Source organism: Triturus cristatus, chromosome 3_1, assembly GCF_964204655.1.
Source record: "Triturus cristatus chromosome 3_1, aTriCri1.1, whole genome shotgun sequence".
Classification (NCBI taxonomy): domain Eukaryota; kingdom Metazoa; phylum Chordata; class Amphibia; order Caudata; family Salamandridae; genus Triturus; species Triturus cristatus.
In genome coordinates, this window is record NC_140583.1 from 2,171,576 (window position 1) to 2,185,727 (window position 14,152).

Sequence of the window (14,152 nt, forward strand, 5' to 3'; positions counted from 1 at the left end):
GAGCTTTACCACATGGAAGGGATTTCAAAATAGCCTTCACCTCACTAGGGGCGAACCTTAAGTCTTCTATATTAGAGTCATACAACAAGACTCCTTCGGGCCTGTTCCTGGACTTAAACTGATTAGCAAAATAGCTGACCCACTGAGCAGGTTCGACATGATTTGACGGAGTCATATCATGAGGAATCTTCCCCCATTTGAGGAGATGCCAAAATTGACTCATTTTCCTACCCTTGCAGGCCTCAAACAACTCACTCCAGCGGTTTTCGTCCCATGTTTTCTTAGCTTTTAATTGTGCAGTTTTGTACGCAATTCTACAGGATCTAATACTATCAGGTAATCTGGATTTGAGAGCTATAGAGAGTGCTCTACGCGTGTCTTTACAGCTAGCATCAAACCAGGTAAACTCCCTCGTGGGTTGAATTTTACCACGGGCTGTCAGACTCTTGACAAACAGGGATTTAAGATCCATAAATAATTCGCTATGAATGGCCGGGATACTAGACTTAACCCTTTCTTCTGACTCACAGCTAGTTATTTTATTCATGGCTGTGTTAACCAGATTCCTAATAGTTTCCCGTGCCTTGGTATTAGTTGCAATCTTAGGCCAGCGGACCCTTCTCTGGTCATTAGACAAAATAGTCTGCGTTTGAACAACACACCCAACATCTATTGTGGGGGTATTGAAACTATTGTCTAGTAAAGTTAGCGACAGAGGATTGTGATCGCTTTCAATTCTATCTGTCACCACCATATCAATAACTAGTGGCCACAACTCGTAATTAACCAAAATATAATCAATTCGGCTCCCGCTTCTACCATTATTAAAGGTCGACTTCCCTGCCCTATCTGATGTTGTTCTGCCATTGGTAGCCCTCAGGCCCTTATCAAGACATAGACCCTTCACATATAAGGCTGCTTGGGTCCATTTCCCAATCGGGATTAATTCCAGTTGGGGGATTCCCCATACAGAGTCCTCTGTTTCGGACAATTTCCCGTCATCAGCTCCTAGGGGCTCAAAACATGTATTAAAATCACCCGCCACCACCATGTGGCCATCATTTGGCACTGAAGAAAGTAGTTGGTCCAAGAGGAAAACCGTGGTGGAGCATTTGCCACCTGGGAGACCTCTAGCATAGATGTTTATAATAAGAATATTGAGACCCATTGTGGAGGTAAGCCTGATAGCCAAAATATCAGGATTATCAAGCGGAACCTCCACTGCTGTAACTCCTTCACATTGCCGGACCCAGATAGCCAAACCTCCCACCGGTCTGCCTCTAGGACCCTTAGATGCTGGTTTAAAAAAGTTCAAAAACCCTGTGCGAAATAAGGGAACTAACGACCAGGTCTCCTGAAAACACCAAACATCTGCCTGGTCTATAAAAGCCAGCCAATCAGGTACTGCTAATCTAGAGAATAAGCCTGCTATATTCCAAGAGGAGATGTTAATATTAGAAGGATGAGACTCTTTAGACAGTTCCCGATTTACCACTTTATAATGAGAAAGAGAGTGGATACTAAGTAAACCAGGTGCAATTAATTCGTCATCTTTAGCCAGTGATGGAATTTTTACAGAGTGCGCCAAACTTAGAGAGTCAGTAGCCCCTGTTGATCCAATCTCATAATGGACTAGGGTTTCCCCCAGTCAGTCGTTTTCCTCCAATGAAGAAAGAGCGGTAAAACGATTTTGTAGCGGGATGGGAACATGGGGCTGTAAATACTGCTGTGGTGCATTAATCTTAACTCTGGACTGGCAACATAAAGGCTCCCTTACTGGTCTATAAAAATAGCCAAGAGGAGGATCATAATCGCGTTTGGGTTTAAAGCGAGGAAGCAGGCTCTCTCCAAGATTTGTTCTACCAGGAGAGGAGACCTAAAGCTAAGTACCACACAATCTCCTCCCAGGGACTTTTGGGAGTGGCCAATCCATTTGACCCTTCTAACCATTTTGAATTCTTCAAACAAGCTATTGCTAGCCCCCAGTTTGTTCCCTAGGTAGTGAAGGGCCTTATTTTTTAAGTTGGACCAGTGCTCCCTTGTCCCTGCTGGGAGTGGTGGAACATTAGCTAAAATGACTGTGTAGGGGGTGGCCTCCTGGGGAAGATGTAGGCTTATTAATTCATCAGGATCCTCTGTTGCCTGGTCAGTAGATCCTTGTGTATTCTTCCTGAGCTGCTGGGCATGTAAAGGCCTTTCCAGGAAAGGAGAGGGGACCATAGACCGATTTAAAGTTACTCTACTTACAGCTTTATCGTGAGGGTTAATGCCTTGAGATCTTGAGTCAGAATGAACGGCAGGAGCCACTTCACCTACAGTACTAGCCATAGAGTTAGATGTAGGTATAGGAGGATTTACAGCTGAAGGGATTTTATTTAACAAGGTATCTTCAATACGGTTTAACCTTGTCACCACTAGATCTAGTTTTCCCAAAAAAGGTTGAATAAGGGATGTCAGCTGATCCTTGAGAAATGAGCTTAATGGCTCAAGAAGCTGCTGAATCGGGGGTTGCATGGAGGGGATATTTTCAAGCACAGTTGGATTCCCACAAGGTTGAGCCCCTCTATTTCCCACAGGTACCTTTGGGGCACTTAGCTTGCAGGGACCTCTACCTTTCCGTTTCTTGCAAGGTGGTTCTCTAGGCTTGGGGTCAATAACTTTCTGTTTTGCCCTTGTTGTTACTATAGGGGAGCTATCTACAAGTGACAGGGTATCGGTAATACCTGCCCTGGGAGATAAACGAGCTAGGTCTGCCATGGGACAATTAACAGGCCCAGTATTTGTAATAGTAAATGTAAATGTAAATGTTTTTGTACTTGTATAGCGCACAGCTACCCGCAGTGGGTTTCCCGGCGCTTCTATGAATACCGCAAGGGAACCCTTCCTGGTTTTCCTTGTGAAGTGTCCACTCCTGGGCACCCCCATGGTGAAACCAGGCATCCCTCGCGCTGTGGGGGCCGTTGTGGAGACTAAGCAAGCTATTGCCCAGAGTTGCAGCGTGGGACCCATGATCAGAATAGGCACTGAGGCGAGAATATCCGGTCAGAGGAATTGTGCCCGAGACCCGCTGAGGCGGGAATCGAACCCTGGTCCCTGGCCAGAGCTCAGCATCAAGGCCTGCCTGCTCTAACCATTGAGCCACACTTCTCCACAATAGTAACCAGCGCATCCACAGGCTGAGGAGCTAATAGCACCGTAAGTGGGTCTAGAGATAATCTTCTCTCCACAGCTTGAATCTTATTATTGATTACCGACTCTGCCCTAGTCAGGTAATCATCCAGGGTCCCCACCAGTCTTCCTTCAGCTGTCCTCTTACTCATAATGCCTGTTGATTTGACACTAGTGCACTTATACAATGGTTAGACTACCCCTACTCCCATCAATGCAAGTATGGCCTCACTAATCACCAAATCTCTACGTATGAACTGACAATACCCTGCACACAAATAACACAGCCCAAAACCAAGAGGGAGTGCCCAGCCCGGCCACAGTCGGCCACTGACGGGCAAGGACGGGCCCGCCCTTGGACCGGGCTTCACCCGGGCGCTGCCCGCGCGCGTCCCACGCTGCGAGACTGCTGGAAGCCTTAAATGGGTCCCGGGCGCTGCGTGATGGGGGATGTAGACTTCCCAGGGCCGTTCCCCTCACGGCGGCGATGTCAGAGGTAGGGTGAAAAGTCAAGAGTGCCCCCAACGCTGGCCGTTCCCCTCACTGCAGGCTCAAGGACCAAACTGATCAACAACAAGAGTGTGAGCACATGTTTCCATTGTCACATGGGCTTTCAGAGAGTTAGACTCTACAAGTGCCATGGCACGGTCTCCAGGTGTTTCCATTGTCACATTGGCCTCCGGAGAGTTAAACTCTACAAATGATGTGGCGTGGTTTCCAGGCGTTTCCGTTGTCACATTGGCCTATAGAGAGTTAACCTCTACAAGTGATACCGCATGGTTTCCACTGGCCTCTAGAGAGTTAAACTCTACAAGTGATATGGGGTGATTACCCAGGTCCTGTGCCTCTGGAGGGTTAAACTTAATTGATATGGCAGGGTTTCCAGGTGTTTCCATTGTCACTTGGGCCTCTAGAAAGTTAAACTCTAACAAATGATACTGCATGGTTACCACTGGCCTCTAGAGAGTTAAAATCTACAAGTGATATGGCGAGGTTACCAGGTCCTGGGCCTCTAGAGAGTTAAACTCTACAAGTGATGTGGTACGGTGTTAAAGTGTTTTCATTGTCAATGTGGCCTCCAGAGACTTAAACTCTTCAAGTGATAGAGCGTGTTTTCCTCTTGTTTCATTGACACCTTGGCCTCTCAAGAGTTTACCTCTACAAGTGAAATGGCACGGTTTTGAGGTGTTCCCATTGTCACCTGGGCATCCAGATAGTTAAATTCTACAAGTGATATGTCTTGGTATCTAGTGTTTTATAGTCACCTGGGCCTCTAGATAGTTAAACTCTACAAATTATACGGCGTGGTTTCCTCGTGGCTCATTGTCACCTGGACCTCTAGAGAGTTAAACTCTACAAGTGATTTGGCATGAGCTCCTGTGTTTTTATTTTCCCCTGGGACTCTAGAGAGTTAAACCCTATAAGTGATGTGGCACGGCTTCAAGGTGTTTCCATTGTCACCTGGGTCTCTAGAGAGTTAAACTCTACAAGTGACATGGCCTGATTTCCAGGTGTTTCCATTGTCACCTCAGCTTTTAAAGAGTTAAACTCTACAAGTGATATGGCATGGTTTCCAGGTGTTTCCATTGTCATCTGGGCCTCTAGAAAGTTAAACTCTACGGGCCCAATTCACAGAACTAACTTAAGACAAAATCCTAAACTTACGACCATGTTGGTATTCACAGAAGGCACTTACTCATTTTGGTATTCACAGAAGGCACTTACTCATTTTGGTATTCACAGAAGTTAGAACTCCTAACTTTACTACTCCTAAACTAAGAAGAATCCTAACTTTAAGACTTTCAGTATTCACAGGAGGCATTTAGGAGTCCTAAAGTTAGGAGAGCGCTGTGGTAGATACAGGCTATGCCACCACCCATTTTCTTAACTCGATCGAGTCTGATAATGTTGTGGCTGGGCAGGACTAGAATGTCAAGGATGGGGCCTGAGGAGTCAGTGAGCCAAGTTTCGGTGAGGATAAGGAGGTCAAGCTCTTGAGCAAGGATGAGATCTGCAAGGTCCATGACATGTTTCACCGCTGATCTACAGTTAAGTAGCAAGAATTTCAGGTGTGTTTTGTATTCAATGGGCGAGGGCTGCGTAATAGGGATCTACATGAGGTTATTGAAGTTTAAGGTATTGCCGTTGAATCTGGGGGCTCTATGCAGGTTAGGTGTGATGCATTGTATAGTCTCCGTGTTGTCTTGTTTGGGATTTTTCGTTTCAGGGGATTTAAAGGGATGGTTTGTGAAGATCCAGAAGGGCTAATATAGCCGTATGAGGAACATGTATGCTCGGATTTTTGGATCTGGCGGGTCTTGATGGGTCGTTAGATTAGGTGGTGGTATTCGAGCTCTGGCCCGGGGTCAGACGGTAGCATTGTGGAAGAGGAAAGTGGAATATGGTGGTGCTAGATCAAATGCAGAAACTCCTGCGAGGTCATGTTGGAAGTGAAATCAAGGGCCAGGACAGCAGTGGTGTTGATGAGATTTTGAATCGCAGTTTTGAGATTAAGAAGTTCCTGGTTTATTTCCCTGAGGTTAGCAGCCGGATCCGCTTGTGGTTCATGGTTCGTGTGGATGGGAGGAGAAGTGAGGTTCACTATGGTGGAGGACGTAGGTGAGTTCACAGAAAGGGGACGAGGGGGAGGAGGGACAATCTCCAAGGAGGATTTCCGTCTCAGATGGAAAGGAGAACATGGTGTTTGGACGCTAGAGGGGGGTTAGGTGGCATTGCTTTCCTGGTGGAGAGTGGATGCACCAGCTGTGGGGAAAGGGAATTATATAGGAGAGAGTTTGGAGGAAAGAGAGAGTGGGAGGTGTGGGAGAGGTGACCGAGGCTAGGGATAGCAAATCCTTCAACATAACGGGAAGGGAGTTGGTCAATTCTGGGTGGTCGGGGCACGGTGGATGAGTATGTGGAGCCTAGGTATGGTGGAACCGGAGCCCTATGAGTGTTGTTGGAAGTATGAGGGGCAGTCGACCAGTGGGTGTGGGACAATAGAGAGGGATTGAGTTGGCCTTGAGTTGGAGTTAGTGGAAGGTCGTTCCTCGGGTGAATAGGGGTGTCACTATGGTCCAGCGACTTTTTAATGCAGTCGAATCTTTCATCAAAGATGGCCAGGTTGCGATTGGTGGACTGAATTAGTATAGTCCCATTGCTATAGATGGAAATAGTAGCATTTCCTCTAAATGCGGGTGAGGTCACAGCCAATAGTCTAAGACCATGAGGAAATTTCTTGGCCGAGGCGATTCTGAGTAAAGAGTGGAACGCCAGTCTCCACTGAGCTCTTCTTTGGTATGAAAGATCAGGTCGCTAGTAATCGCACCTTTTTTAGACAGAATTAGAGGTCAGAGATAAGGGTTTCTGGGTTAGCTTTGAGTAGTCTATGTTTTAGAGACATAATCCAGTTTTTGGAGATGTTGGGCAGGTAATTAATTGTGTGGCTATTCGTACCTAACTTCTTGAGTCTGGAGTCCAGTCTGAGCTGAGCAGAGGGGGCATGCTGGTGAGGGGTTATGTCGCGAGTATTAGATGAGAGGAGGGAGTATAAAGGTTTCCAGTGTATGATCCTCAGTGACGGTGAGTCTTGCAAGTTATGGTGTGGGGTATAAGGAAGGCAGAAGAAATGCTCCTTTCTAATCAGTTTGCTAGAAACATTGGGGCAGATTTACAAGCCCCTTGCGAGACATTTAAGCCGTTGCGTCACTTCTGTGACGCAGCGGCGGCGTAAACCATGCGCCATGTTGCGCCTTATTTACAACGTGACGCATCTAGGGAGATGCGTCACGTTGTAAAGCCCTGCGCTACATTAAACCTGCGTCAGGTTTAATGTATGCACTGTGGGCGTTCCGTCGGAAAAAGCCTCGGAAAAGTGACGCAGTGAAATCTACAAGATTTCACTGAGTCACTTTTCTGACGCTGCTGCGTCAAAACCCTGCGCCTGCTTGAAGCAGGCGTAAGGCATGACGCAGCATGTTCGGTATGGGCAGCCCCTGAGCATTGCTGGAGTTGCGTCGTGCTTGCGACACAACTCCAGTAATGCGCCGCCCTTATGCCATCAGATGCGTCACGCATCTGTTTATCCTTGCGCCATGATGCGCTGCATTGTAAATGCGGCGCATCTGTGGTGGCGCAAGGGTAAACTTGCGTGGCGCATCTTTCCTTGCGCATCCCTGCTGATTTGCAGAGATGCGCCAGGAGACATATATCTGCCCCATTGTGACCATGGTTTGAGTTGAGTCATTGTCATGTGTGTTTAGAGGGAGCATAGGTAAAAAATGCTTTGAGTGAGGGAGAGGGTTATGGTAGTGGCATTGCCTAGTACTATTAGAGGGAGCCAGGGAGAGTGAACCTATCTGAGGAGAGCAAGAACAGGCCATTTGGTGCTCTAAAGCGTTAAACTCTACAAGTGATATAGCATGGTTTCCAGGTGTTTCCATTGTCACCTGGACCTATAGAGAGTTAAACTCTACAAGTGATATGGCGTGGTTTCCAGGTGTTTCCATTGTCACCTGGACCTATAGAGAGTTAAACTCTACAAGTGATATGGCGTGGTTTCCAGGTCCTGGGCTTCTAGAGGATTGAACGCTAGAAGTGATATGGCGTGCTTTCCTAGTGTTTCATTGTCACCTGGGCCTCTAGAGACTTAAACTATACAATTGATATGGCATGGTCAAGGTGTTTCCATTGCCACCTCGGCCTCTAAAAAGTTAAACTCTACAAGTGTAATGCATGGTGTCTAGTTTTTTTATCGTCTCCTGGGCCTCTAGAGGGTTAAACTCTACAGGTGATATGGCGTGCTTTCCAGGTGTTTCATTGTCTCCTAGAGGCTTGTGACCTCACATGGGTGGAGTTCCTTATTTGGGTTTCACAAAGAGGTTTACGTTACATCCAGAAATCTGCGAGGGAAGAAGGTTTGCAGGTTTTCTCCTGGAAATATGTTGTGAATTCTATTTTCAAATATAAAGGTGTATAATTGTTGATGCAAAAATCTGCTGATCGATGGTACACACACGTTATCTATCCTTTTTCTACTTCTGTGGGGAAATCTCTTCTTCTTCAACAATGGCAGTTGCTAGGTTGTGCCCTTCTCCTTCCTAACATGGGAAGTAGTTTAGTCCAACCCTTATTAGCAGTCCAGGAGAAAACTGACTTCTGTCCTGCACTCTAAGGATACTGTAAATTACTAGCCTGAACAACTAAGGCAATCCTTTGAAAAGCCAATTTTAAAGCTTGGATAGAGCTGGATGGAATATCCAATGTAGCAGCCATGGAGACTGTAGATTCGATGTGCTCTGAATGATTCGTGCTTTAATCAAATGCACAGATCTGAGTGACATTGCATTATAATTGGCCGTAGTCTGAGCATAATGAGGAACAGATACCTGAGTGAGTGTCTGTTACTGGAGCAACACTGAGAGTGAGCTTGGATATTCTCACCAGGAGACCTTTTTACAATACTAATTATCATCGGAAGCAGAGGTCTGTCTGAGTCTGGGCATCATCAGGAGCAGAGATCTGAGTGAGTCTGAACATCATCGGAAGCAGAGGTCTGTCTGAGTCTGGGCATCATCAGACGCAGAGATCTGAGTGAGTCTGGGCATCATCAGACGCAGAGATCTGAGTGAGTCTGGGCATCATCAGACGCAGAGATCTGAGTGAGTCTGGGCATCATCAGACGCAGAGATCTGATTGAGTCTGGGCATCATCAGACGCAGAGATCTGAGTGAGTCTGGGCATTATCAGAAGCAGAGCTCTGAGTGAGTCTGTGCATTATCAGAAGCAGAGCCCCGAGTGAGTCTGAACATCATCGGAAGCAGAGGTCTGTCTGAGTCTGGGCATCATCAGACGCAGAGATCTGATTGAGTCTGGGCATCATCAGACGCAGAGATCTGAGTGAGTCTGGGCATTATCAGAAGCAGAGCTCTGAGTGAGTCTGGGCATCATCAGACGCAGAGATCTGATTGAGTCTGGGCATCATCAGGAGCAGAGATCTGATTGAGTCTGGGCATCATCAGACGCAGAGCTCTGAGTGAGTCTGGGCATCATCAGACGCAGAGCTCTGAGTGAGTCTGATTATGGAAGCAGAGATCTGAGTGAGTCTGGGCATTATCAGAAGCAGAGATCTGATTGAGTCTGGGCATCATCAGACGCAGAGATCTGAGTGAGTCTGGGCATTATCAGAAGCAGAGCTCTGAGTGAGTCTAGCCATTATCAGAAGCAGAGCTCTGAGTGAGTCTGATTATGGAAGCAGAGATCTGATTGAGTCTGGGCATCATCAGACGCAGAGATCTGAGTGAGTCTGGGCATCATCAGAAGCAGAGATCTGAGTGAGTCTGATCATGGAAGCAGAGCTCTGAGTGAGTCTGATTATGGAAGCAGAGATCTGAGTGAGTCTGGGCATCATCAGACGCAGAGATCTGATTGAGTCTGGGCATCATCAGACGCAGAGATCTGAGTGAGTCTGATCATGGAAGCAGAGCTCTGAGTGAGTCTAGCCATTATCAGAAGCAGAGCTCTGAGTGAGTCTGATTATGGAAGCAGAGATCTGAGTGAGTCTGGGCATTATCAGAAGCAGAGATCTGATTGAGTCTGGGCATCATCAGACGCAGAGATCTGAGTGAGTCTGGGCATCATCAGACGCAGAGCTCTGAGTGAGTCTGTGCATTATCAGAAGCAGAGCCCCGAGTGAGTCTGAACATCATCGGAAGCAGAGGTCTGTCTGAGTCTGGGCATCATCAGACGCAGAGATCTGAGTGAGTCTGGGCATCATCAGACGCAGAGATCTGATTGAGTCTGGGCATCATCAGACGCAGAGATCTGAGTGAGTCTGATCATGGAAGCAGAGCTCTGAGTGAGTCTAGCCATTATCAGAAGCAGAGCTCTGAGTGAGTCTGATTATGGAAGCAGAGATCTGAGTGAGTCTGGGCATTATCAGAAGCAGAGATCTGATTGAGTCTGGGCATCATCAGACGCAGAGATCTGAGTGAGTCTGGGCATCATCAGACGCAGAGCTCTGAGTGAGTCTGTGCATTATCAGAAGCAGAGCCCCGAGTGAGTCTGAACATCATCGGAAGCAGAGGTCTGTCTGAGTCTGGGCATCATCAGACGCAGAGATCTGATTGAGTCTGGGCATCATCAGACGCAGAGATCTGAGTGAGTCTGGGCATCATCAGACGCAGAGATCTGATTGAGTCTGGGCATCATCAGACGCAGAGATCTGAGTGAGTCTGATCATGGAAGCAGAGCTCTGAGTGAGTCTAGCCATTATCAGAAGCAGAGCTCTGAGTGAGTCTGATCATGGAAGCAGAGCTCTGAGTGAGTCTGGGCATTATCAGAAGCAGAGCTCTGAGTGAGTCTGTGCATTATCAGAAGCAGAGCCCCGAGTGAGTCTGAACATCATCGGAAGCAGAGGTCTGTCTGAGTCTGGGCATCATCAGACGCAGAGATCTGAGTGAGTCTGGGCATCATCAGACGCAGAGATCTGATTGAGTCTGGGCATCATCAGACGCAGAGATCTGAGTGAGTCTGATCATGGAAGCAGAGCTCTGAGTGAGTCTAGCCATTATCAGAAGCAGAGCTCTGAGTGAGTCTGATTATGGAAGCAGAGATCTGAGTGAGTCTGGGCATTATCAGAAGCAGAGATCTGATTGAGTCTGGGCATCATCAGACGCAGAGATCTGAGTGAGTCTGGGCATCATCAGACGCAGAGCTCTGAGTGAGTCTGTGCATTATCAGAAGCAGAGCCCCGAGTGAGTCTGAACATCATCGGAAGCAGAGGTCTGTCTGAGTCTGGGCATCATCAGACGCAGAGATCTGAGTGAGTCTGGGCATCATCAGACGCAGAGATCTGATTGAGTCTGGGCATCATCAGACGCAGAGATCTGAGTGAGTCTGATCATGGAAGCAGAGCTCTGAGTGAGTCTAGCCATTATCAGAAGCAGAGCTCTGAGTGAGTCTGATTATGGAAGCAGAGATCTGAGTGAGTCTGGGCATTATCAGAAGCAGAGATCTGATTGAGTCTGGGCATCATCAGACGCAGAGATCTGAGTGAGTCTGGGCATCATCAGACGCAGAGCTCTGAGTGAGTCTGTGCATTATCAGAAGCAGAGCCCCGAGTGAGTCTGAACATCATCGGAAGCAGAGGTCTGTCTGAGTCTGGGCATCATCAGACGCAGAGATCTGAGTGAGTCTGGGCATCATCAGACGCAGAGATCTGATTGAGTCTGGGCATCATCAGACGCAGAGATCTGAGTGAGTCTGGGCATCATCAGACGCAGAGATCTGAGTGAGTCTGGGCATCATCAGACGCAGAGCTCCCAGCAAGTCTGAGCATCATCAGAAGCCATAATTGAACCCGTGGTTGTTCTGTCTTTAGACATTTAGCGAATGGCGGTTGAGACTTGAACAACATCTGCCCCTCTAGCTCTACATAGTTTTATACTTTCTTCCTGGTGCGAGACCACGCTCGGCCATTACAATACTAATGACGCTAAAAGGGAGGAATATAATGGATTACATTCCATCCTGAGCGTTTTGTTTCATTTTAAATCTTATATTTTTATATGCTGACCCGAACTGGTGCTTTAGAATAATGTGTGCAATAATTTGTATTTTACCTTCAGGTACCCGCTTATAATTAAAGGACCAATGAAAGGTATAGGCAGATAATTGATCTGCTTCCTGGTGAGAATATTGATTTATTTGTGTGTACTTCACTATGGTGTTGTTTGGCACAAATCTCACATACACATTGGTAGTAGGCACTTATTACAAGTTGAATATGTGAAATATTGAGGATTGTTTTTCATGTGTTACAGTAAGAAGACCAGATTGAAGTTGGTCATTGACGACACCTACATAACATAAGTATGGTTTTTGTTTTTCACTTTTAAGCAGAGCGACAAGACAATGGTCCTGAAGAATGCCATGAACTTTTGGTCATCCGGCTGAAACATGTTGACCTAGTCAGATAGGAAACATCCTTGCTCCTATCGTCACACTACTTATTTTAATTCCATCCGTGAGGGATAGTTATTAAAAAAAAAATCCCGCTTGCGATGGTTTTAACACACTTTTGATATTATTTTGCACTCTGCCCCTCATTCACAACTCACATTGGAGTGTAGAACACCTCAAGCTCCTCTCCAAAGGGAGAGTTGCAGCCCACACAGTGTACCTTGCGGACACTGTGTGTAAGAGGGAACCCAATGATGAAGCATGTCACCTTTATGGTGAGTGAGGGTTCTCGTCTTTAAAACTAAATGCTTTTTCATACACTTTTAGGTGCTTTTCGTGTACATTTTGAATCACATCTCTAATAATTCCATTAGGGTACTTTTTGTGAGTTTGATAACTTTCATATTCACTGCAGGTGGCATTTTTATTAATTTAACGTCCACCAAAACGTATTGTTTATAGCTGTACAGATAGTAAAGTAGGAGAGCTGTAAAGTCCGGCTTACCACACTACTGGCTCCACCCTGAGGACAGAAAGAGAACAGTGTTAGCTAAAGGCTTAAATATGGAAGGACAACACAATATGAACACAAAAAGCAGTGGAGAAACCACAGAAGCCAAAAACATTGGGCTCAAACAAGACATGGTCCAAAGGGATGACCTATGACCTCTGCTTGCCCAGGTACATGAAGCCTCTGAGCAACTTAGTTTTAGATGCCAGACTGATAAATAAATGTAAACCAGCCACAAACAAGACAGTTACACAAAACGGAAACTCACCAATCACATTTAATTTAGTTGTGAGTTTCACACACCTTATCATGACACACCATCGTCTGGACATTTCTGCATGCCAGCATTTCCTTGCATGAGACCAGAGCCCTCACATGTTCGCCGTGCAGTACTAATTACCCCACATATTACATCACTCACGACATCTTCTATGACATCATTGATTATATCACTGCACATTTGCAGTGGAATTATTGATGAGAAAACTGTGCATGGTGGTGGCACAAGTTACCTTAGGGCATGAGTTGTAGTTGCCTAAGATAAGTATAACTATAACGGCTGAATTTCTGTATTTTCTTTATGTTTAAAATGTAATGCTGTTACTGAACATTTCACCTATCTATAACATTACTTTAACCTTTGTTTGTTTTACTGAATTTATATATGTAATGAACTCATGACCTAGGTGGACTTGCTGCCCAAGCTATAATACTACATGTGAGGAGGATGATTCAAATGTAAAATGTCCCAGATGCATGTGGGAGGGGGAGGCACGATTAAGAGGTATACTAAATTAACTGAATTGTGAGGTAAAACAATTGTATTACTCTGATTATATTTCAATAAACTTTGCAGAAACACATATCTTGAGATATGTTTGTGCAGGTTTTGGGCTGGGTCCTCGCATAGTAGAACTTTGTGATAAGGTCCACTTTTGTGGTACAAAAGCTCAGATCCTCCAAGGTCCATCTGTGGTGTTTGAAACTGTAGCCCATAGGATTCCCATCAAAGGATTCCCCCCTAAAATCATGGTCTAGAGAGTCTGTCTGTCATCTATCAGATGAGCATATTCTTCCAGCAATACATAGGGGTTGTTCCCCTCAAATGTTGAACTTCCCCTGTAAAATCAGTTCTGGGACAGTGTTTCCTCCTACTGGCATTAGTGCCACTCTGACTACTTAAACAATGACAGGGGCAGACCCAGGTGTGAGTCACATCTGCCTGTGACAAGGGCTGCCCTTTTGAAGCTGATACAGTATGTGGCCACATCCCTCAAACCATTCTGTCAGGAGGCCCCCAGTCAAGGCCCTTTTGTTCCCTTTCCTTTGAAACATTTACACCTCCCAGCAGGGTTATCTCTGAAAGGACTAATGGAGACTTTAGGTAAAAAAAATTCAACTTTCTATAATTGCCATTTTAAAAATAGTCATTTCAAATCTGATTTACAATCACTTTGGATTTTAAATTACTATTCATTTGAATCCTTGAACCACAGTTCTTTCCTATAGGAG

General features: G+C 46.0%; 1 long non-coding RNA gene across 1 annotated transcript in view; it reads right to left on the bottom strand.

Moving 5' to 3' along the window:
• The window catches only part of LOC146859564 (uncharacterized), a 72,264-nt gene extending 59,604 nt beyond the window's left edge, over window positions 1-12,660 (bottom strand). Inside the window, exon 1 of the long non-coding RNA XR_014979033.1 lies at window positions 12,635-12,660. This is a non-coding gene — a long non-coding RNA (uncharacterized LOC146859564). The remainder of the gene's footprint in view (window positions 1-12,634) is intronic.
• Window positions 12,661-14,152: the final 1,492 nt, after the last annotated feature.